Here is a 26,668-nt window from a genome sequence, read left to right on the forward strand (position 1 = left end):
TCAGTTTCTATTTCTTTGAGTAGCGACTCATAGTTTTCAGTATACAAGTCTTTCACTTCGTTGGTCAACTGTATTCCTAGGTATTTGATTGATTTTGCTGAAATAGTAAATGGGAGTGATTTCTGGATGTCTTCTTCTTCAGATTTAGTGTTTGCATAAAGAAATGCCACTGATTTTTGTACATTGATTTTGTAGCCTGACACCTTGCTATATTGCCTAATAACTTCCAGTAGTTTTCTGCTGGATTCTTTAGGTTTTTCTATGTATACTATCATATCATCTGCAAATAGTGAGAGCTTGACTTCTTCCCTTCCAATCTTTATTCCTTTGATTTCTTTCTCTTGACTGATTGCTATGAGAAGAACTTCCAATACTATGTTGAAGAGTAATGGTGACGGTTGACAGCTATGTCTAGTCCCCGATCTGAGGGGAAATGCTTTCAGTTTCTGTCCATTTAGTATGATGTTGGCTGTAGTTTTGCTATATATAGATTCCACTATCTTGTGGAATTTCCCATCTATTCCTACTTTTTGTAGAGTTTGAGCATGAATGGGTGTTGGATTTTGTCAAAGGCTTTCTCTGCATCTGTTGAGACAATCATGTGGTTTTTGGCTTTGCTTTTATTGATGTGGTGAATGATCTTGATTGACTTACGGATGTTGAACCAGCCTTGCATTCCTGGGAAGAATCCCACTTGGTCATGATGAACAATCTTTTTGATGTGCTGCTGTATCCGGTTGGCAAGATCTTGTTTAATATTTTGGAATCTATGTTCATCAGAGATATTGGTCTGTAGTTTTCCTTTTTTGTTGTGTCCCTATCTGCTTTTGGTATCAGGGTGATGTTGGCTTCATAGAAGGTGGAGGGGAGTATTCCTGTTTTCTTCAATCTTATGGAAAAGCTTAAGAAGTATGGGTACTAACTGTTTCCTGAAAATTTTGTACAATTTGTTTGTGAAGCCATTTGGTTGAGGACTTTTGTTGTTGGGGAGATTCTTAATAACAGTTTCAATTTCCTTCTCTGTGATTGTTGCATCTAGGTTTTGTAGTTCTTTGTGGTCAGTTTTGGAAGGGCATATGCTTCTAGGAATGCTTCCATTTCTTCCAGATTCTCTACCTTGGTGGCGTATAGTTCTTCGTAGAAGTTTCGCATGATTTTCTGGATTTCTATGATGTTAGTTGTGGTATCTCCTCCATTGTTTATAATTCTATTAATTTGAGTCTTCTCTCTTTTTTGTTTGGTGAGTCTGGCTAGGGGTTTGTCAATTTTGTTTAATCTTTCAAAGAACCAACATTTGGTTTCATTGATCCTTTGTATGGTTCTCTTATGTTCAATGTTATTTATTTCTGCTCTAACTTTAGTGATTTCTGTCCTTCTGGTTGCTTTAGGGTTCCTTTGTTCCTCTTCCTCTAAGTCCTTGAGGTGTGCAGTGTGGTCGTTCATTTGAGCTTATTCTTGTTGTTTAATATGCGATTGTATGGCTATAAGTTTCCCTCTCAATACTGCTTTAGCTGTGTCCCAAATATTTTAATAGGTTGTGTCATCATTTTAATTTGTTTCCAGGAACATTTGAATTCCTTGCTTGAGTGGTTCTTAAGGAGTATGTTGTTTAGTTTCCAAATTCTGTGAATTTTAATAATTTTTTTTTGTTGTTAAATGTTAGTTTTACTCCACTGTGGTCTGAGAAGATACTTGGGATGATTTCAATGTTCATGAGTTTATTGATGTTGTCTTTGTGGCCTAACATGTGGTCTATCCTTGAGTATGTGTTATGTGGATTTGAAAAGAAGGTGTATTCTAGTTTTTTGGGGTGAAGGACTCTGAAAATGTCCAAGATGTCTAGTCTGTCAATCTCTTCATTTAATTCTCTTGTGTCTTTGTTTATTCTCTGCTTTGTTGATCTAAGTGTGAGAGTGGGCTGTTAAAATCTCCCACTATTATTGTATTACTATTGATGTATTTTTGAAGTTCTTTCAGTAGGTGCTTGATGTATTTATATGGTCCCTCATTGGGTGCATAGATGTTAATAATTGTTAAGTCTTCTTGGCTGATTGATCCTCTAATAATTATGTAATGTCCTTGCCTATATTTCATTACTTTATTTAATTTAAAATCTATTGTGTCTGAGATGAGAATGGCTGTTCCTGCCTTTTTTTGTGGTCCGTTAGCCTGTATGATAGTTTTCCTTCCTTTCACTTTAAGTCTGTGTTTATCTTGTTGTGTCCGATGGGATTCTTGCAAGCAGCATGTGGTTGGGCTTTAGGTATGTTCATAGGGGCCCATGGCTTTTGTAGTTTTTGCTTGAATTTGATAGCTAACATGGTGGTTGACTAATATGTTGTCTGAGGAGATGGTGTCACACTTAAGAACAGGATGGGAAAGTTGGATTAGGGCAGTGTTGTTGTGGCGGTCTGGTGTCGGGCTGCACCGCGGAGAAGAGAGTGGACATCCAGAGCAAAGGGGTACACAAATCTTTATTATAGGATGGGGGGGGTTTGGTTCAGACCACGTGGGGCCAGCCGGCAATGGCCGTCCCCACTACCTGACCATGGGGGGAGAGCAGGTGGCGAGATCTGAGAGAGGGGGAGCTGAGAGCCCAGAGGGGGGGGCAAGCGGGCTTTTTATTGGGCGACAACCAGGGGTGACGTGTGGGGCCAGGATTGGTTGAAGGGGGCACTGCTAGGATTTCGTGGGGCATAGTAAAACCTGGGGGCGGAGACTGCATCAGAATAACTCCTCAGCAACATCTCCTCCTATCCCTTTATATCTAAATGGACACAGTAAAGAAAAATGGAATGGAGCAGGCTTAAATGTTTTTATGGAATGCCGTGCTCAGGTGGGAAGATGTAGGACTTTCTGTGGAGGAAGGAAGGCTTAAATGGCTGCCAACCTTGTGAGATTTATGCGTCCTCCTGTGCTCAACCCCTCTTTAGAGAGAGAGACTTACCTGGAGAGACTCATCTCTTCACAATATCTCTACATCTTTTCTATCTTTCTATCTAGTAATTGCATAAGATGTACAAAGTCTGTAAAAGACTATCATGGAGCAGAAACCTTTTGGGCATAAGCCTAAATGATATAACAAAACAGGAAGGGACAAGTAGGGGAGTAGTAAAAGCCAGTGTGGTGTGAAGGGAAGGTTTGGTGTGTAAAGGAACATTCCCTGCTTGGGGTGGGGGAAGGGCAAGGGGATAGAGAAAAAACAATCTTGTATATCAATAGCTATGATTGGAATTCCTGTGGGAATTGCAGAAGCAAGAGTCAAACCCCTTTGGGGGGAGCCCCAGACCTGCATGGTTTTATTTACTGCACAGAGATCTGAAGGAGGCGCCTGGATAGCTCAGTCGGTAGAGCATGAGACTCTTAATCTCAGGGTCGTGGGTTCGTGCCCCACATTGGGTGCCAGATGTTGTTGTGGCAGTCAGGTGTCGGGCTGCACCGCGGAGAAGAGAGTGGACGTCCAGCGCAAATTGGTACACAAATCTTTATTATAGGATGGGGGGGATTTGGTTCAGACCACGTGGGACCAGCCGGCAATGGCCGTCCCCACTACCTGACCACGGGGGGAGAGCAGGTGGCGTGATCTGAGAGAGGGGGAGCTGAGAGCCCGGGGGGGGGGTTGAGGGGGATTTTTATTGGGTGACAACCAGGGGTGACGTGTGGGGCCAGGATTGGTTGAAGGGGGCACTGCTAGGATTTCGCGGGGCGTAGTAAAACCTGGGGGTGGAGACTGCATCAGAATAACTCCTCAGCAACAGGGCAGAGAGTGACTCTCAACCTTAAAGAAAATCTATGATAAAAGTAACTATTTATCCCCATCTACCTGACCCAGGGCCCATATATATTTATATTTAGCACAGGAGCCTGAGTAACCTCTGCAGCTCTGACAGTTTTAGCTCGAAGTTCATGGACATAGCTGGCAACATTCTAGGCTGCGCTCATTTCAGTATTATTCTTCCTCAAGTGGCATGGTAATATGACTCAGCCTCCCTTCAGAGATTGGAGAAATACCTACTATTATTACTTTATAGGGAGGACAAGTTCCTGGAGTGGCCCACAAGAGGGCTTAAGATGATGTTCCTGATGGAAGTGACCAGTGATGGTGGAGAGAGGGATCTATTAGAGGTGTAGGCCCATCATATCAGTGTGGGAATCCAAGGATTCTCTGACCAGGGCTCCAGATGATGGAGTGGTCTAGTATTGACCAAAAAGGCTATCATTAGGTGATCCAGTCCCTTACCCTTATCCAGCTTTTGTTGCCCTTTCTTTATCTGATGAACTTAGACTTTCTCTTAATTGTTAATGCATTGAATGTTATTTGTTGTATTAATCCAGTATTAGGTTATGGGGTTTATCTTTTCTGGGCCTTTCTACTAGATTGCCAAGCTTATTAGGTCTGAGTCTAATAGATTAGAGAATTTGTGATGTCTTATTTAGGCCCTTCTACTATATTTAGGGATATCTCATTGTAGTTTTAATTTGCATTTCCATAATGAAAAGTTGTATTTTTCATATGTATGTGGACCACCTGAAACTCTTCTTTAGAGACCTGTCTAATCAGATCTTTGTTTTTTTCAAGTTAATTAGATGCACTTTTCAATGAAAAACTTTCTTTTTAAAAAATTTTTTGTTTATAAAAAGTAAACATTGACAAAACCATAGGTAAGAGGGGTACAACTTCACACAGTTCCCACCACCAGACCTCCGTATACCATCCCCTCCACTGATAGCTTTCCTATTCTTTAACCCTGTAGGAGTATGGACCCAAGATCATTGTGGGATGCAGAAGGTTGAAGGTCTGGCTTCTGTAATTGCTTCCCTGCTGAACATGGGCATTGGCAGGTCTATCCATACTCCCAGCCTATCTCTCTCTTTCCCTAGTTGGGTAGGGCTATGGGGAAGTAGAGCTCCAAGGCACATTGGTGGGGTTGCCTGTCCAGGGAAGTCTGGTCACATCCTGCTAGCATCTGGAACCTGGTAGGTGAAAAGAGAGTTAATATACAAAGCCAAACAAATTGTTGACCAATCATGGACCTAAAGGCTGGAATAGTGCAGATGAAGTGTTGGGGGCTCCTCCATTTTGTAGATAGCTAGTGAGCATATTTTAGTTATATTTCAAAGGGCCTGTAGCTATACTAGTTTTTTTGCCTGAGCCTGAAATCTGATATGCAGGTGGATCCTAATTATTTTCTCGGGAGATGATGTCATGACTGGGAAAAGGACCAGAAAGCTGGATCAGGTAAGAGAGTAGCTCCCTAATATGGGAAAGGGGTATAAATATTACTGTAAATCACATTGATTTGATGTGATCTGGGGCCCATAATTAGCTTAGGAGCCTGTGTGACCTCTGTATTCCTCTAGATCTGAGCTCACATTCTGTGGTCATGAATAGGAACATTCCATGCAGCCACAGTATTGAACCATCTTCCTCAGGTGTAGCATAGAGTATGTTGTCCATCCTGCCTCCAGAGGATGGAACATTCTCTATCGTTGTTGATCCAGGTTGAGGGCAAGGTCCTATGGTGGCCCACAAAGGGGTCTATATTGTTATTCCTGTTATAAATGACCTATAACAATGGAGAGAGGGATTTATTTGAAGTCTAGGCCCATCAATATTGTTTGGGAGACTCAGGACTCCCCGATTAGGGCCCCAGCTGGTGGAATGGCCTGATAGTGACTAAAGAGTCATAGTTAAAGTATGCCAGTCTCTTGCCCTTATTCAGCTTTTGCAGTCCTTGCTTTGATAAGGTTAGCTTTGGAGTGAGTGTGAGAACTGTAATAGGAAGTAGGTGAGGAGAGTATCTAAGTCTTAAGTGGACACTATTTCATTATGAACTTGATACTGACTCACTACAGACTATTTTGCATTTTTTGCTTTCAGGTATATATTTTGCCCTAATTTATGGATACATGTGAACATATGCTCTATCTTATAGGACCTGGCCTATATCTAGGTTTTGGGACTTTGTTAGGAAGTGAACCTCCTAGAATGGAATTAGAGACTACCATGAAAGGAAAGGTCTCTCTGGAGTGATGAGGGTGAAGGGTTGGCAATTAATGCCTGATGTCTCTGTACACAGTCTGAGGTGAAGCATGCTGAGGTGGTACTCCTTGTGTTGATTAGGTTTGGATTGGTGGTTGCAATATTAATTGGTATGAATTGAGAGAAGCATGCAGGAAAGTGGACCCCACCCTAAGGTTCCAGGACTGGGGGAAATATAGGCTCTATAGTGGAAATGTGAGGTTCCTGCTGTCTTAGGGTTCAAGAAGACAATGGATAGTTATTGTTATCATCACATTATTTGGTGACTGGGTTAATTTTGAAAAGTCCCTTTGTTAGGGTTTACTGTTTAATACCCAGCATCTTGTATATAGCAGTGCCACCAGTTGCTTCTGTTGTCTCTGGACACAGTCTGAAGTGAAGCATGCTGAGGTGGTACTTGTTGCATTGATTAGGTTGGAATCGGCGGATGTAATATCATTTGGCCTGACTTGAGAGAAGCATGCAGGGAAGTGAGCCCCATCCCAGAGGTTCCAGGATTGGGAGAAACATAGGCTCTATAGAGGAAGCGGGAGATTCCTGTTGTTTTAGGGTTTAAGAAGACAGTAGATAGTTATTGCAGTAATCACATTGTTTGGCAACTGGGTTAACTTTGAAAGCTCCCTTTGTTAGGATTTGCTGTGTCATACACACCCTCACCATATTTTATGTCCTTTGACATTGTTTGCATATTATTATGCCACAGGTTGCTTTTGTTCTCCTGGACTAATCTTTTAACAGGGTCAACAAATCAAAGACTCAGCCTGTGTATTAAAAAGACTCAATCTGTGCTTTTAAAAAGTTTGAGATATTCAATCAATTTTTCCATTCTCATATTAATTAAATAGTGCTTTATATGACTACAAATTGATAGGAGTGTACATAAACACCATTCCTACCACCAAAAGGTGGTAGGAATGTCCCATCCCCTTCATCTATCGAAAGTGTTTAACTCAGAGAGTTTTATATATTTATATTGGTGTCGTCAACACCAGATCCAGATCCAGTTCCATCACCACTGAAAATTCTCCCATGCCTATTTGTACTCAATTCTTGCTATCATTCTCAGGATAAAACTTAGGTCTTATGTATGATAAGAGCAAGAACACTGTCCAAGTGAGCTAGCTTGCTGGCCAGGGTTGTTTTAAATATGACTAGATTCCTCACAAATAAAAATAATCTTTGATATCTCAAGTGTCTTCTTAAAAGTAAATCTCAAGGAAATCTTGAGCAACATTTTTAATTCATTATACTATTATTTAAAATATTTCCTATACATTCTTGGGGATAGATGGGGTGTCATATGCACAGAACAACTAAAAAGCAGAAACTTAGAAACAGTAGTTACTTTTACTCCTTAAAAATGCATTTGTTTCACTCTCCAAAGTGTTTGAAATTTGTCTAGTAACATGAAAAAATATGGGCAGTTTTAAAAATCAATTTAATGTTGATTTTGTAGTTTCTACATTTTTAGTAATTTTATTCATATTCTATGTATTCTGTTTTTGCTAACAAGGTATGTCATAGTGTTGAATAACATCTTATTTTAATGTAAATAAGACAGTTCAATGAATGTGTAAAGGAAGGAAGTAAAACTGATTTCTACAAAATGCAAATGAAATATTAAACATGCTTATTTTATATATACCATCAATGGTTAAACTGAGACATAGTGATGTTAGAATAATACCCAAAATTTCTTAGTGAAGTGGGATTAAAATCTACATATTATGACTCTAAACCTATAGGAAGGACCAGACAGAGAAATCTGATGTTTAACATCCATGTTTTTCTCTGTATGCTGAGGTAAACCAATTTGATTTCTTCTGTTTGTTCCCCATTTTTCCCCCTTTATATTCTGTCTCATTCTAGAATGGTCTTAAAACAGTCTTGAGTACACAGAATACAAGATGACATAAATTAACAATAGTAGGAAAAAGAGAAAAACAAGGGTGGGGAAAATCTTTTTCTCAGAAAAACAACAACAACATTCTGTAAGTAAATATTTCTGGGAGACTGGAACAAATCTGGGCTGGAAAAGGCTTTGGAAGTAAATAGACTTACTTGGTACCAGCTTTGGCATGTGCTCCAAATGTAGTGTATGTAAGAAAGTGAATGCAATTTGTTTTTGTTTCTCTAAGTGCACTTGTAAGCCCTTAGTACATGGTGTCTATGTTTGATTCTCTAATGAACTCTGTACTGTGCAATCTCCTCCTCTTTCTCTGATTTTATGTTTCTAGCCATATGGAAAAACAATCAGGTAATGACAAAATCACACATGCATGAGGACATGGGTGATCAAATAAATAAATAAATAAATAAGTAAATAAATAAATTGAACACATCCTGAAAAAATGTGTGGTATAATCTATCACTTTTTTCCTCTACAAAATTAATTTAAATATCTTAGCATTTTATTTTTACTATTTGCAAAGTGAAATCTTGTGTGTTGAGCAAATACTTGTATCCATATTTTACCAAGGTTTGATGAAATTTTATTAGGTTTTCCCTAAAGTAAACCCTGCCTAAATTTTTAAAGTTTACAATGTGCCATAACATTTGTCATTCATTTATTTTTAATTGTAATATTCAAGTGAATTATGAAGCAAGAGATGTACAATGATTCAAGTAGGTAATATTTGGATTACGTATATTTCAGATCATTTGAAGATAAGCTGAGATACTTTCTCTTTTTATTATATTAGTTTTATTTATTGTATGGAGACAGACAGAAATTGAGAGGGAAGGGGGTGATAGAGAGGGAGAAACAGAAAAACACCTGCGACCTTGTTTCACCACTTGCAAAGCTTTCCCCTGCAGGTGAGTATCGGGGGCTCAAACCCAGGTCCTTCCACATTGTAACTTGCGCTAAACTAGGTGTGCCACCACCTGTCCCTTTGTTTTTTAAAATAACAAATTTTAAAATAACAGATACAATTTTAACTTTTAGGAAAGATTTGATTCTGAGGGAAAAAAAAACCTCATGTGGAAAGGAATTAATTACATATGTCTACAAATATGTCTATCAGATATTTCCACATGCCTATCAAACAGGAATCTAGATGATGTCAGTAGGCATTATGAAAATACTCTGGGTAATTTTTAGAGTGATCATTAACTTTTTTTTTAAATCTTTTGATATCCCTTAAAACTGAAATTCTTTCTACTTATAAATATCAAGCTTTAATATACATACGGTATTTGTTTTCAAATCCACTAAGGACAGTAGTTGAAGCTGAGGAAAAAATTATTATACCAACTTCAGAAGCACACAACTTAGAGGTACACAATTAATCTTTTAGTAACCCTTTTTTTTTTTTTTGCCTCCAGGGTTATCACTGGGGCTTGGTGCCTACCCTATGAATCCACTGCCCCTGGTGGCCATTCTCTCTCTCTCTCTCTTATTTTTGTTGTTGTTGTTGCCCTGGCTGACCTTGCTGTCCTTGCTGCCCTTGTTGCTGTTATTGTTGTTATTGTTGACATTGTTGTTGGATAGGACAAAGAGAAATCAAGAGAGGGGGAGAGAGACACCTGCATACTTGCTTCATTGCCTGTGAGGCAACCCCCCTGCAGGTGGGGGGCAGGGGGCTCTAATCTGGATCTTTATGCTGGTCCTTTACCTTCAAGCCATGTGCGCTTAACCCACTGTGCCTCGTCCTCTCACTAACACTACAAATGTTAAGCAATTTTGATGTACTTATGCAAATAAGAAAAGGTATAAACATTTCTGATGAAAGAAAGCTCTGGCTTTTACAATTACTTTATTTATTATGAGATATCTAGCCAGAGGGGTGAGGTGGGAGTGAACCAGAAAATTGTCCAACTCTAGCATACAGTGGCACTAGGGATTAAATTTACAGCCTCTAGGGTCTCAGGTTAATAAAAACAAAGAAACCTATCTTAAATTTTAGAATAAAATAATTTTAAGGGATAATGGTGCAATATTTTATGAGGCTTCTTATTACTTTCCAGGGCTATCATCCTACATCTTATTTGTTGTGCCTACTTTTGAAGTTCAGACACTAGTATCACTAGTTTTAGTCTGAATTGTAATGCCAATTTAGACCCATTGAATTGCCTCATATACATCAGACTAGTCTGGAGGGCCATGAACGTCGTCTATAGGCTGATTCAGCCTCTGTTGGGATTACTGCTTAGTGACCAGTTTTTTTTTTCATTTATTTTTTGCTCTTACCCCAATGACAAAACCATTCCTTACCTCATATCTATCTTCACTCTCTAGCTTTAATATTCTATACTGAGTATTTTCCTTTTGTGGACACAGGGTCTCAATAATGTCTGATTTCATTGCTCTTGACCTGATTTTTTAAAAATTCAGATAGAGAGAAGACAGCAAGAGAGAATCAGAGAGAAGAGAGACACTATAGCCCTGGAATGTCTTCTGGTGCTGTGACATTCCCATGTAGTGCCAGGCTTGAAAATGGGCAAAACACATGTCAAAGCACATATTTCTTAATTGGTGTTCTATCTCTATGGGCCTTGTGTATGGAACGTTTAACAAATATTAATTTTCTAGAGAGCAAAATGGTTCTGTAACCAATAGGTGAAATGGTGCCTCTTTTCTTGTGATGTTAATTTTTATTAGTACAGAAAAGTACTATATATTGTGTCCTAGTGATATAAAAGCACTATATATTGTGTCCTACCTAGTTGTTAACAGTTTTTCAGACTTTTTATTAAATCTTCTGTTTTCAGATGTATAAAGCATTTTGATATAAAATATCTTTCAAATATATGAAAATTTTCATTCTTACATTTACACTATTAATGATTTTTCAGAATTAATGTTTGTAAAGTACTTTAAATATGAGAAACACTTTAGAAGGTATAAGTGCTGATATTAATGAATTCTTTATATTCAGTTGTATTAAAAGAAAATATTGCTTTTGATATTTAATCCTTAATTTTCAACTATATTAAAAGAAAACTGGTTTTGTTTGTTAGCATCTCATGTTAAGGACATGCGTATTATTACTAGCCAGAACTGATAAGATTAAATCAATCTATAAATATAGTTTCCCCATATTGAACCTTGTTTTATTTGTTTTCTTATATTTAAAAAGATTTAAATTATATTTTTGATCATTGCTTAAACTCATTTCAGATTCTTAATATTTGTATAGTTCTTTTTGTGACTCTAGGCAATGCAATTTGCTTCTTTATTTTCTGCACACTCACTCATATGACATTATTTTTTTTTACAGATCAAAATGTTGATTAGGCAGCCTTTTATTATTTTTGGTTGCAGTCAAAATATATTATTCAAAACCATGAACATCTGTTTCTAAAATGCATAAAGCATAAAATACAGATATATTCTTATTAACCTGTGATCTCCAGAAGCAAGATGTGTACTTAATGTTGGTTTCCTATGACATCAGGTTTTGTTTTCCATCTCTAATATATTCCTGTGGGCAGAACTCTACCTAATACATATTGTTTAGTAAATATTATTAATGAATGAATAGTGTTACAGGATTTAATCTATGTTGTGTTTACCTGTATTTATTTCATCCAAAATCTGTTGAGATTTTAGATGTTGAATAAATGTCATTAACCATATCTCCTTCAGAACCAGAAAATTTCTAAGAGAAATGTATGAATGCCAAGCCAGTGGAAATCAGAGACCAATTATATTACCAATAAAAAATGTGTCTGAGAGCATATACTGTCCTCTCTGTTGACAGAAATAATGTTGATCTGTATGTGTTCTGAATGTTCTCCTGAAATTGCCAGTGAGGTGTATCTTTATCTATTTCTTATATAGTTGAAAGTAAAGAATGAGGCAATAACTATCATTAAAAGTCTCATGAAAATAAAGGGTGAAAAGTCTCCCACTAGACAGTATAAGATCCCTCTAACCAATTATACTATTCATTTTTCTGCAACTGTTCTGTTTAACATATACAAAAGATGTTGGGCCTTAAAGCCAGACACCCCACCCCCCTCTCTGCTTCATGCTCCATTGCTGACACTATAGTCTATTTACATGATCATTGTTTTGCCTGAAATATCCCCACCACATTATCCCCTCAGGGTATTGCTAATTCAGTTAAAACCATTGCAACAGTTGCTATGGACTCTTCCACCTTCCCAACATGCCTTTTGCCTCTCTCCACCCCCTTTCCTAGCCATTTCCGTTTCTGACTTGCCACTTCTGATTTTCACCCTATAAAGCCCACTGCTGTTCTGGTTTTGTTCTTTTCCTCTTCTGCGTCCTGACCTGGAGAAGAGCTGGTGTGCATAGCGGGGAGGCAGCCATTTTGCTAGCTCCACGTGACCTAAACCCGCTGTGCTCACACCTGACTCTGGGGTGTCCACATCAATAAAGAATTGTATTACCACGCCGCCATGAGTTCCATCTCTCTCTCTTCGGCGAAGGTAGCCTAGCAAAGATACACTTAAAGTATTATACTTTTATATATTCTAACATTTGCAAATCAATAAAAATGAATTGTTTAGAGCTCACATCTGATCTAATAATTCTATGTCTGGGAGTTTATCCAAGGAAAATGAAAATACTTATTCAGAAAGAAGTCAGTACCCCCATATTCATATCAGCGTTTTTACAATAGCCAAGACATGGAAACCACCTAATTGTCTCTTGATGAGTAAATAATTAAGCAGTTATCATGCATGTGCACACACATACACACACACACACACACACACACACACACACACACACACACCGCCTCCATTGATTGGTATTCATGGATAAGCCTTGAGGTTATTATGGTAAATAAAATATTTCAGACAGAATAAGATATTCTCATTTATGTGATCAATCAAAAAAATTTAACTCTTAGGAAGTGTTTTGTATTTAGCCAATGAAGGTGGTTAAAGAATAAACTTAAAATTAGACTATCATAAATACTGTTATGTAGCATATGTTTCTGAATAATTCCTAAGAGTTATAAGTACAAGGAGAAAATAGTATTTCATATTAATATTTGTTATATAAGTATATGTGTATAAATATATGTATATAAATAAATAAATAAATTATAGATATAAGATAATTACAATAAGAAAGAATATTTTTGTTAGTATATGTAATCATTCTACATACAGTAGAAACTTGGACAATGTAAGTTTATGAGAAAAACAAAAATTCATTTTCCCATTTTTATACATGATATATGATTGTAAATTCATTGTGATCTTTGTTTCTATTATAATAGAGAATTTTCATCATTTATTTTGTGTTTTGCATTGACACTATATATCATGTGATTTACTTCAAAAAAGTATATCGCAGATTTCTGGTGACTTACTAGAAATTGTAACTTGTAGGATCTAATTGTTCATTACTATCAAAGGATTGACAGATCCTGTATAGTGGATCCCAAAGAACATCATTTATTTCCTATCATATCAGGACTGTAATCTCTAATCTGTGAAATGGACTTATTTCAAAGAATTAATTTCTTCTAATAACCATGGTTAAGAAGTAATTTAAAAAGCAATGTTTGGTTATAAATTATCTTAGTAGGGACAAAATACTTAGAACATGTAGATCCTATGAATTATATCTATGTAATATTAAATTCAAAATGACAGATTTGATCATTAGAAACTTTCTTTTCTAAAAAAAAAAAAAGAGCAGCCAAGTTAAAACCAATTACCAAGGTAGTGAAATTGGTCACTTGAATAGTGTGATGCTTTGTCATGTACACAGTCCAGTCATATACAATTGCCACCACATTGAGGGAAGTTTTGGTTTTTTGGACTCTCTCACTCTTTTTCTCTTTTTATGTGTCTCTGCATCTGTTTTATGACAAGGTTACTTGGTTGGGGATTTTGTAAATGGATTTTGTAACCAGGCTATGGCACTCTGGTGTAATCATATGTTCCATGTGAGATGACTTTTAGTATCAACTAATTAGAATTAACTAATAAAGTATATTAACTACCATCTCTATCAATTATGAGATAAACCCATCAAATGTGATATTTAAGATAATATCTCCTTAGGCAGTGGTTAGGTGAGCATTTTCCCTTAATTCTGGACTTCTTTTCTTATATGCTTTTACCTGTTGAGTGGGATATGTATGTGGTGTGAGATAAGTTAGAAACAGAAGCTAATTTGGGCTAGGGAGAGAGCATAGAGATTATGCAAAATTACTTTCATGCTTGGGATTGAGGTCACAGATTCATTCCGTAGCACCCCCATAAGCCAAAGTTGAGCAGTGCTCTTGTAAAAAAGAAAACAAAAGTTAATTTCATCAACATATACAAGTATTATTTGCACTAAGTAAACTTTATAAGAATAATCTTTGCCTTCTTGTCAGAATTACAACATGGTTGTGTTCTATGTTTGTTGCATCTGCTGGATAGTACCAGCTATTAAATCTATCTGTCTTTATATTTGTTTTAGGATTTATGCACACATTGCAATGAAATTCTTTTTTTTTAAATTTTTTTAAATATTTGTTTTATTTATTTATTCCCTTTTGTTGCCCTTGTTTTATTGTTGTAGTTATTATTGTTGTTGTCGTTGTTGGATAGGACAGAGAGAAATGGAGAGAGGAGGGGAAGACAGAGAGGAGGAGAGAAAGATAGACACCTGCAGACCTGCTTCACCACCTGTGAAGCGATTCCCCTGCAGGTGGGGAGCCGGGGTTCGAACCGGGATCCTTATGCCGGTCCTTGTGCTTTGCGCCACCTGCGCTTAACCCGCTGCGCTACAGCCCGACTTCCTGCAATGCAATTCTTATAAGAATGCTTACAATAGTAAAATATAGTAAAAATATAGTAAAATAAAAAATATAGTAAAAATAACAGTTATTTTCTCTAAAATAATCATTATTACCACAGAAAAGATCACTTTTGGTGTATTTGACTAGCACCCTTAAAGGGCACTGTGTAAAGCATAGAAAAGTTACAGTAGTTAGATATAACTACCTTTTTTCTGTATGGGAGCAGGAATAAAATTGAAATTTGTAAGGGAGATAACATGTTGGGAAGAGAATAGCACAGTATGGAAAGGAGATAAATATGAGCAAAGCAGAGTCTTGTATTTATTTTGAAAAAAAAAACACATCAAATTTTGAAGAAAACTTATACAAGAGTGAAGACTAAATAGTGAAGAGCTTCTTTGTGAACTAATATAAATCCAATTGACCTTACTGCTTACCTATTTGGGTACCATACTCTACTATAGGCACTAGAAAGACGAATGAAACATGTTTCTCCCAGAAATTCTCAGTCAAAAATAGAGATAGATAAAAAACATAATACAAGTTTTACTTTGAAAGTGCCTTAAGAGAAATATTAATTAAAAATGCTCCATACATCAGAATAATGAATTATTTGGGAGGCAGAGGAGGAAAGTGCTAACATGTGAACTAGGTTCTGCCAGATGAGTAAAATTAGAACTGTTATAAAGGCTAGTGAGGTTATTGGGAACATAGAGAACCACATGTTGAAATGAGATTGTATGATGAAATGAAATGTATGATTGGATTATAACATCTGTGGTAAGGGAGGGGAGAGATCCGAGGCTGGCTTATCTTCTGGAAGTTTAAGTGAGTAAGTCTGGTGTTATAAAACTAGTTGAGGTTGGTGCTCAACATCTATGTTCAAATACAATGTTTATTATTTACTGTATTTGATTTTTGTAAATTTCATGATTGGCATAATAGGCTTGATAATATAAATTTAGCAATGCTGTTATTACTGAAAATAAATGTAGATCAAGCCCATGCCAAGAGATTATTTTCCCAGAAATAAATGTGAACAAATAATACTTTATTCGTACAATTTTTAAAGAACTAAATGAGGTGGGAACCGTGTGGAGGAGCAAGTGCTTAAGCATATGTATTACCATGTATAAGGATCTAGGTTTGAGCTCCTGCTTCCCATGTGCAAGGGGGAAGCTTCATAAGCAGAAACAAGTACTGCATTTGTCTCTCTGTCTCTTTCTCTCTCTTACCTTCTCCTTCGCTCTCATTTTTCTCTATTTACCAGCATTATAATTTATAACTTCTGCTTATATAAAACATTCATTTTATAAAAAAATTTATAAAAAATAAAATTTTATGAAAAAAATTTAAATAAAAATTTTAAAAAATAAAAATAAAAAATTTTAAATTAAAATTTTAATTCAATTTTAATTTTAATTAATTTTAAATTAATTTTAATTTAATTTAATTTTAAATTTAATTTTTTTATTTTAAATTTAATTTTAAATTTAAATTTTAAATTTTAAAATAAAAATTTTAAAAATTATAAATAAAATTTTATAAAAAAAATAATTCCAGGGATTTTGGAGATATTTTGTTAACTATGTAAATATTAACTTTTTTGGAAGTATTAACCTGTATGGATTCTGTCTTTTCCCATTAAAGCCTCTGCTTAGACTTGGTCTTTTTTTTTTTTTCATTTCAAATAGTTTAGTTATAATTAAGGTAAAATGAAATAGAAGTACAATATCAAAAAGTGAGCACAGAATTTGACCTAGTCTTTAATTTAGAATGGCATTCAATATAATAGGTACTGTTGCTTTACTTGGTCACTTTAATGTCATGCCTTGTGTTTGTGTTTGTCCTTTATTATAATAACATTTATTTACTTATAGATTTACTTATTACTCATTAACCTCCAAAATACAGAGGGATGGAGATAGAGTACCAGAGCATTGCAGTACTGGTGACTGAACAGCGGCCCTCATGCTTTCAAGTCCAGTGCTCTAGCCACTGTGTCTCCTTCCAGTTAATCATCCCTATACCTGTTTTCTCAACCAGACAATTAATGCTCTGTCTCCGATGACTCAGAAAGTGTTAGACTCATTAAAGGTGGTTGAAATGTTTTACACTTATAATTACCCTGCATTTTTACTCATAGTGTATATTATTAAAGGTATATGGCTTTTAAATATGAACATATGAACATAGTATATATTTTTATGTTCATATTTAAAAGACACCTTCTGCACCCCATAATGACCCTGGGTCCATACTCCCAGAGGGATAAAGAATAGGAAAGCTATCTGGGGAGGGGATGGGATACAGAGTTCTGGTGGTGGGAACTGTGTGGAGTTGTACCCTTTTTATCCTATGGTTTTTGTCAGTGTTTCTTTTTTATAAATAAACAAATAAATGTCATGCTATAATTGTGCTACAATATCTTCTACTCTCTGAAAGAAGTATGACACCCTTCTGTATACACACTCCCAAATTCATGGACAAGACATATTATTTAGGTAATAAAGATGGTTCTCAGCATCACACCCATAAGAATTTTGTCCACTACATCTTTACTCATCCAAAAACAAGAATTATAGAACAACTCTTAAATATACTATTAATTTTATGTATAGCTTATGCAAAAATTTCCAAGCCATATGGAAATATGTTTTTACGTAGTAGAAGTGACTATTCAAAGCTATGTAGTACTTGATGACAGTGAATTTATTAAAAAATACCAGATTCATTTCCTACACATAATAAGTAATAATGATATTTTCATAGAAAGATTATAAAATAATAACAAATAAAAATAACATTCAAGCAAAATGGAAATAGTGTAAAGCACTGAACATAAAAAGCACTGAATATATTAAATTTGAAAGAATAATCTTCACTTACCTGGAAGATTTGCAGCATGATTCTATTCTGTGCTATTTTGTTTTCTTATATTGGACAGCGTCAGTCATTAAAAATAGAGAGTAATATTCCAACCATTCACATTTCTGCAGCTGCAATATACATGCTTATAAAATTATATATTACTATATCAAATTGATAGATTTTGGTATCAGTTCCACTTCTTACTTTTACAAGTTTTATATATACTCATTCCTTAATGGAAGTCTCTGCATCCCTTTTTATCTCAAATCTAGGAAAGAACATATAAAGCAAAATGCCAAACTTAGGACAGAGAGAAATGGAGAAAGAGAGAAAGATAGACACCTGCAGACCTACTTCACCGCCTGTGAAGTGATTCCCCTGCATGTGGGGAGCTTGAACCGGGATCCTTATTCTAATCCTTGCGCTTTGCGCCGCCACGTACACTTAAACCGCTGCGTTACCGCCTGACTCCCTATAAGTTAATTTTGAACTATATGAGTTGTAGAGTTTCATGAATAGAATATACTCATCAAAACTTTAATTTTATAGGTTATCATATATAAAACATTGTATAAAATTTGACTGTGCCACCACTTAAACTGAGATCAGTTTTTAAAAATTTTTTAAAGATTATTTATTTATTTATTTATCATTTATTTATGAGAAAGAGAGGAGGAGAGAGAAAGAACCAGACATTACTCTGGCACATGTGCTGCCGGGGATTGAACTCAGGACCTCATGCTTGAGAGTCCAAAGCTTTATCACTGCACCACCTCTGAGATCAGTTTTAATGATAAAAATTGTTACACTGAGTAAGAAGATACAGGTGGTTTCAGTGATAACAAAAATATGGGAACTGTGATTCTTTACTAGCTTAATAGACCAAGAAAATAGGACTTCAAGAAGTCTGCCATGATTCTTCTGTTTTTGTAGCTTTCCCTTTTAAAAAATCTGTTACTACTTTCAATATACTTATGTGCTCATGATAACATATGTCTTTTTCTGATTTGTCTTTCTCTTATTATTAGTAAAAACTTTCATACCATTGTTAACATTTTAGAATAATCATCTTGCTCAAAATGTTTCTATACTTGAATTTTAAGTCATTTTATTTTATGAATGATTTTTTTAAATGGCTTTATCATATTTATTTATTTATTGGATAGAGACAGCCAGAAATTGAGAGGGAAGGGTATGATAAAGAGGGAGAGAGACAGAGAGACACCTGCAGCACTGCTTCACCACTTGCAAAGCATTCCCCTTGCAAGTGGAGACCGGGGGGCTTGAACCCTGGGTCCTTGTGCATTGTAACAAGGTGCACCACCACTGGGGCCCTTGTGAATGACTTTTTAACTTAGTTGTACTTATGTGTTTTATTAGGAAGCATCATTGCATATGTAAAATATAGTTATTAATATAGACCAATATAATCTCCTGAATATTGACTATTTTTCTTGAAATATTGTCTGAAGTAGGATAAACTCAGACTTCTGTTGATTAAAAGAAAACTCAAAGCCCTAAAAGGACCTGAATTGTGAAGTGAAGTGTTTTGCAGATACCTATCATGGGGAAATGAGAAATTGTTTCATTATGTCAGCAACTGCACTGTAAACAATTCACCTCCTAGTAAAACGATAAATAATGAATTAATTAGGTTTCTGGTAAGTGTTGCTGTATGGTTATCATTTAAAAATTTTTTTATTTATAAAATGGAAATATTGACAAGACCATAGGATAAGAAGGGTATAATTCCATATAATTCCCACCACCAGAACTCCATATCCAATCATCTCCTTTGATAGCTTTCCTATTCTTTATCCCTCTTTGTAGTATGGACTCAGGATCCTTATGGGATGCAGAAGGTAGAAGGTCTGGCTTCTGTAATTGCTTCCCCACTGAAGATAGGCATTGACAAGTCGATCCATACTCCCAGACTGTCTCTCTCTTTCCCTAGTGGAGCAGAGATCTGGGGAGGTGGGGCTCCAGGACACATTGCTGAGGTTGTCTGCCCAGCAAAGTTAGGATGGCATCATGATAGTGTCTGGAACCTGGTGGCTAAAAAAGAGTTAACATATAAAGCAGAAAAGATTGTTGACATATAAAGCAGAACAAATTGTTGACTAATCATGAACCTAAAGGCATATAAAGCAGAACAAATTGTTGACTAATCATGAACCTAAAGGCAAGAATATTGCAGATGAAGATTTGGGGTCTCTGTTTCAGAAATAGCTAGTAATTCTATTTTAGGTATATTCCAAAGGGCCCATGACTATACTAGCTTTTCCTGAGCCTGACCTCTGATATGCGGGTGGAATAAAGTTAAGTTCTGGGGAGATGATGTTATGTCTGGAAAAAGGGCTATAAATCTGGGTCAGTGAAGAGAGTAGCTTCCAAATATGGGAAAAGTGTATAAATATTGTTGACTATAAACCCCATCTATTTGATCTGGGGCCCATAGTCAGCATAGGAGCCTGTGTAACCTCTGCATCTCTGTAGGTCTGAGCTGGCTGGCTTTCTATGGTCATGGATAGTAACATTAGTGATGCACTAATTTCAGGACCCATAATCCTTGGGTGATAGGTAGAGTATGTTATGCAATGTCCTTTTGGAGAGTGGAAAATTCCCTACCCTAGTTGATCCACATTGAAGGCAAGGTCCTATAGGGGCCCCCAAAGGGGTCCATTATGTTGTTCCTGATGGATATGACCAGTAACAGTGGTGAGAGGGATCCCATGATGTTGTGTGGGAATCCCAGGATTCCCTGACCAGGGCCCCAGGTTATGGGGTGGCCTGGTAGTGACTAAAGAGTCATCATTAAAGTATGCCAGTCTCTTGCCCTTATTCAGCGTTTGTAGTCCTTACTTTGTCTGACAAGATTAGCTTTGGAGCAATTGAGGGATGTGAAATAGGAGGTAGGTGAGGACGGTATCTAGGTCTAAGTAGAAACTATTTCATTACGATTAGGGACTTTATTGTCTTTTTTTTTTTAGGTCTCCCTGCTTGCTTGCTACATTTATTGACTCACTGCAAACTTTTGTGCACTCTTGCTTTAAGGTGTATGTTTTCCCCTAACTTATGGATACATGTACATGTATGCCTTATCTCATATGTCCTGGTCTATATCTAGATTTTGAGGTTTGTTAAGAAATGCACCATCTGAAATGGAACTAAGGAGTCCTATGAGCTAGGAGAGTTTTAACCAGAATAATGAAGCTGAAGAGTTGTCATTCCACATCTGATGTTTCTGGACACAATCCGAAGTGAAACATGACGAGGTGGTACTGGTTGTACTGATTGGGTTAGTATCAGCAGGTGCAATATCAGTTGATATGCATTGGGAGAAGCAGGCAGGAAAGTGAGCCCCCACCCTGGTTATTATTTTTATACATAGTTAGAACAACAACAGTGTGATGACATATGGGCAATTTATGATATAGTAAATTTGTAGTGTCAGCTGATTTTTATGTATCTGGTAGTATGTTTTATAATTGGTAGTTTAAATATGTGACTAATCTATAGTTATTGAGGTTTAATGATATAGATTAAATGACTGAATAATACCACTTCTTTTTTACTGACAGTATTTTCTTGTGATTATTTCTTACACCTATGATAACTAAGCCTTTAGGTCAGAATTTCACTCTAAATTATAGTATCATTAACATATTAGTAGCTAAAAAGTTCATTTTGTGGTGACTATTTTACATGACAAAGTTTCCATGAAATTTTGGAGGAAATGCTGCACATATCAAGACAATTTTTTTATTCCAAAATATCCCAAGACTTATGATCTAGAAACAAGTCATTCCAATATTAAAAACAAAAATCGTTTGGATTTTCCTATACTTGGGAAAAAAGACATACTTCTGAGTTATTGTATTCTGACCTGTTGTATTTTAATTTGAAGCAATTATTGTATATAAAGTAGTTTGCTAGGTGGATAAAGACAAACAGCAATAAACCTTTTTTTTTTTTTCAATTTGTGATTATATATAAAGTTGTCTCTCGCCTCTTTTGGTTTATAAGACTGTGTATTTTAGACATAGAATTCCACACCTTTACCTGATGTGTGTTAGCATACCATATTCATCATCAAAGTACCAGTATCTCTCCACTAAAGTTTATTGGACAAGAAAACACAGCACCACCATTTCTTCCAGTGTGGCAGTGGGCTGGTTTGAACCTGGGCTGCATATATGACAAAGCAGCACAGGAAGTTCGCTATTTTTCTCTTTTTTAATTTAATTTTTTTATTTCTTCTTAAAATATGTATTTCTTTTATTTGATAAGGTAAAGAAATTGAGATGGGGAGGGAAGATCAAAGAGGACAGAGAAAGAGAGACACCTGCAGCTTATAAAGCTTCCATCTCTGCAGGTAGGAACCGAGGGACTGACCCTGAATCTTTGTTCATGGTAACATGTGCACCAACGAGTACATCACCACTCAGCTCCATGAGCTATTTTTCTCAATTCAAAGCTACTTTTTCAATAATAAAAAAATTATGTTTCCTTTGTATACTTTTTGATCTTGTCTCTGTGTGTGGGGGGGTCACCACAGTTTTATTGTTTTCTTTTCAAATCGTCTACTTAATTAATTTCCTTGATTAACAGTAACTTCTATAGTCTCACAACATTTATAGTTGGCATATTTGTTTATTTCTTGGTTTTCAAATTAATTTTTCATATTTTTTGGATTCTACTTAATCATATTAAAGGAATTCTATTATTATCTTTTGAAAGAATGAAAACAAAAGTTCCTGACCCCTACCTGTTTGGAGGAAAACTTAATAAGCCTGAAGATACTGCATGTATCTCTATCACATTCTATCCACATTTTCTTATCTACATATTTTATTGAAAAAGAGAAAAAATAAGAGAAATTAAAAAGGAAGGAAGGGAGGGGGAAGGAAGAAAAGAAGGACGGATAGATGGAAGGAAGAGGATAGATGGAAGGAAGGAAGGAAAGAAGGAAGGAAGGAAGGAAAGAAAGAAGGAAGGAAGGATAGGAGGAATAGAAAAGGAAGGAAAAACTGGCTTTGGAATGGTGAATTCATCCTGCAGGCACTTAGACCCTATGATAATCCTGCTGTCAATGATGAAAAACCATAAGATTTAAAAACAAAGAATATATATTATGCCTATGAAATACTCTTCCCAGGGGAAAATTATTTATTTACTTTTCTGCCAACAAGTTTATACCTGGGGCTCAGTGCCCTCACTGTGAATCCATTGTTCCCAGCAGTCATTTTCTTTCTCTCTCTCTCTCTCTCTCTCTCTCTCTTTCTCTCTCTCTCTATTTTTTTATTGCATAGAAAATAGAGAAATTCAGATGGGAATATAGGGGGAGAGAGAGAGAGCCTATTTCACTTGTGAAGTGTCCCCCTGCAGTTGGGAAACAGGGGCTTGAACCTATACACTTAACCCAGTGTACCTCCACCTGCCTCCTCCCTTTATTTTTAATCATTGATTTGTTTATTACTAATAGAGAAAGTACAGAGAGGAAGATAAGTAGAGTCTGACTTTATTACTTGGGTTACCACGGATCATATGCTTGAGAATACTGAACTGTAGTCACTGCACTACCTCCTGAATTGCAATTTGTTATCGAATTTAAATTATATCTTTCCTGTGATTTAGTCTTCTTTGCATATTATGCTTAAGTCACACTTGATCTTATCAATAGTCTGTCATTCTAATATTCTGCTGACTTTAGTTTGATAATATTTGTTTAGGAAGGATCTATAATTCCTCTCTGATACAGTACTTTTACTGTTAATGTATAAGAATGGAATTTTTTTGTTTTCATTTTAGATTTTTATTTTGTGGCATAACTCTTAATATTGGAATAACAAATTCCTTTGGAATAGGTGTAATTTGCCTCTTACCTATAGATTCACTTGATTTATTATTATTATTATCGTTATTATTATGCCATGGACATTTGACACCTCTTGATAGAATGGTCAGATTGTTTTATATTCCTCTAAATATTTACTCTCATCTTCATGTTAATGTGCTCAGCAAGAATAGCTTGAAACTTAGAATTTCTTTGTTTAGCAGACATTTACACAAGCACACACTTTAATTTATAACCATAATTACTTGCCAAATTTCATAAATACCAAAATTTCATAAATGCACTTGTATAATAGTTGCTTGTTGGGATCACTCATAAATATAAGCAATAGTATTTAAATGCTACACTAATTACAGCTTCTATAGGTATGCTGTTATTTTGTAATTGTGAAATCATTATGAACATGGAAGAAATACAAAGAGTTTGTGACCTGACTTCAGGGTTGAGGTTTAGTTTCCTCCTAGCTGAGGTTTTATGTTTCAAATTAGTCAGTCTTCCTTTCTTTCTTTATTTATTTGGAGTTTCTAGGGATAAAAAAGTTTTATGCTTGAAGCAAAAAACACAAATAGCCAACCAGTATTCTGATTTGTCTCTCTTCTAGTCCCTAATGCATTTACTTTCCTGAAGCTTTCTGCTTTCTTTTTCTTTAATAAACACAATATATATATATTGCTTGCAGTTGTAATTCAACAAAGGACTTGGGAGTTTCAGTGCTTTCTTGAATACATGTCTTAAGATATCTATATTTTACTTATACTGTAAAACTCCATTTTTACAAAGTTAGAGGAAATTTTGTTTATATGAGAATTTGGGTTTTATATTTCACTTATAATAACTTATTTTAAATGTATGTTTTTGATGGTCTACAACATTTCACACAACAAAGAATATGGAGAATAAATCTTGCAAAAGCAACTCTCAGTGGAAATACAAGATGTAATCAGGAACAAGTTGACTATATATATGGAAACCATCAGATTTAATGCTTGCTTGAGACTGACTTTAAATTTCACCACAGATACCAAAGGAAAAGTACAATAGTTAACATGACTCACACAATCTCTCACCATGTCAAAGCAATCAGTGGCATATGGGTATTTAAAGTATAGTGAAACAAACACTTTGCTTAACAACTTAACTGCACCTATAACTTTAACTGAACTTATACTTGTAAGTTTCTTAATTTCCACCAGTATCACATTATAAAAGATTTATATCAACAAGCGTAATTTTCTGGAAGATAAAACTATGCTAATATAATACAATTGTATCTGGCTATACGATGAGATCAGAGCTTCCAGTTATGGTATTTTATAACCTTTAAAATAGAATGGGCAAGAGAATCTGTGGTTGTTGTAGGAATGGCATATGTGTTCATATTTAGTTTTAATTTTTAATTAAAACATGATTAAACTTCACCTGTGACAGGTGCCCTCCATAGATGCTTCTATTAGATTGTCATGTGTGCTTTTCATATCAAGAGTTCTGTGAAAGAAAAGGAGGAATCCCATGAGGCACAGGCCTTAATTGTGGTAGCCTTACCATTTAATTCATTACACTTAAAGATTACTTTAATAAGTGGGATTTTAAAAATATTTAATTTTGTCTGAACTGACTCTATTGTTGAACAATAAATGGCTTGATGAAGTTGTAGTGGAAAATAATAGCAATAAGCCAAGCACAGAAAAAGAAGAAAAAATATTACATCTTATTCTTCTTTTATTAGTCTGTTGTTCTTTTTAAAAAATTTGTTATCTTTATTTACTTATTAGACAGAGACAAACAGAACTCAGAGGGATAGGGGGAGGTAGAGAGGGAGAGAGACAGACACCTGTAGCCTTGCTTATCCACTCTCAAAGCTTTCTCCCTGCAGGTGGAGAGCAAGGGCTGGAACCCAGGTCCTTGCACACTGTAACATGTGTGCTCAACCAGGTTCATCACCATCTGGCCCTGCACATCTTCAAATGTTAACTTGTGTGTGTGTGTGTGTAATTTAATAACGATCAACAAGATTGTGGGATATCGGAATACAATTCCATACAATTCTGACCACCAGAGTTCTACATCCCATTGGAAGTTCCACATCCCCTCCATTGGACACTTTCCTATTCTTTACCCCTCTGGGAGTATGGCCCAAAGATCTTTATGGACCTCATAAGGGGGGAGGTCTGGCTTCTATAGTTGCTTCTCTGCTGGACATGGGCATTGTCAGGCTGATCTATACCTCCAGCCTGTTTCTGTCTTTCCCTAGTAGGGAAGGGCTCTGGGATGATGAGGTTCAAGGACTCATTAGTGAGGTCCTATGCTCAGAAAAATCAGGATGTCATCATGGTAGAATCTGCAGCTTAGTGGCTGAAAAACATTAACATGTAAAGCAGAACAATTTTTTTTATATATAAGCAGGAACCTAAGGGCAAGAATATAGCTGGTAGATTTAGGGTCTTTATGTTGGAAGAAGCTAGGAAGATTTCTATGTATATTCCAAGGGGGCCATGACTTTAGTTATTTTTGCCTAAACCTGATAGCTATAATGCAGGTGGGGTGAAAGTATTTTCTGAGAAGATGGTGTCAAAGTTAAGGATAGGACTAGAAAGCTGGATCAGGGCAGAGAGAAGCTCCCAAATATGAGAAAAGTATATAAATACCTTTAGCTGCAATCTAGGGTTCATGCCTATCCATACTTAATACAGGAGCCTGTACAACCTCTGCATCCCCATCAATCTGAACTTGCATTCCATGGTCATAGCTAGGAGCATTCTAAGCTGCATTCATTTCAGTATCAGTCTTTCTTAAGTAGCAGAGTAGTTTGACCCAGCCTCCCTCTGGAGAGAGGTGCAGTTTTTATCATTGTTCTATATTGAGGGCTAGGTCTTGTAGAGGCCCACAGGAGGGTGTTGGTATGCTTCTAAATTCTGCTTCTAAGACCCCTTCTGTTGCATTGCTTGACGCTGTGGTCTATTTACATAATCATTGTTTTGAGACTGGCATTGGTTTAATCCCCACTGGTTCCTGTGCTTTTTCCTTCTCCCCACCCCCTATCCTATGTACATCATTTTCTGACCTAACACTTCCGCCTCAGGAGATATATAGGACAGAATTGTGATTAGAGATTAGATTGCTGAACTGCATCCCCGCTGGTCAATAAAGATTGAACTGTGTTCCCAGCTCAGCCATGAG

General features: G+C 36.0%; 1 protein-coding gene across 14 annotated transcripts in view; it reads left to right on the forward strand.

Annotated features, from left to right (window-relative positions):
* FOXP2 (forkhead box P2) overlaps window positions 1–26,668 on the forward strand; it is a 629,028-nt gene that overhangs the window by 122,723 nt on the left and 479,637 nt on the right. Inside the window, exons 1-2 of one of the 14 annotated variants that reach the window (XM_060196454.1) lie at window positions 5,136–5,239; window positions 21,925–22,009. The exons of 11 other annotated variants lie outside the window; for them this stretch is intronic. The gene's annotated coding sequence lies outside the window, so the exon portion shown is untranslated. Of the gene's footprint in view, window positions 1–5,135; window positions 5,240–21,924; window positions 22,010–26,668 lie in introns of those variants that run through there. 2 more of the 14 variants (XM_060196449.1, XM_060196452.1) reach the window with 2 other exon arrangements.

The sequence above is a fragment of the Erinaceus europaeus genome, chromosome 8 (assembly GCF_950295315.1).
Source record: "Erinaceus europaeus chromosome 8, mEriEur2.1, whole genome shotgun sequence".
Classification (NCBI taxonomy): domain Eukaryota; kingdom Metazoa; phylum Chordata; class Mammalia; order Eulipotyphla; family Erinaceidae; genus Erinaceus; species Erinaceus europaeus.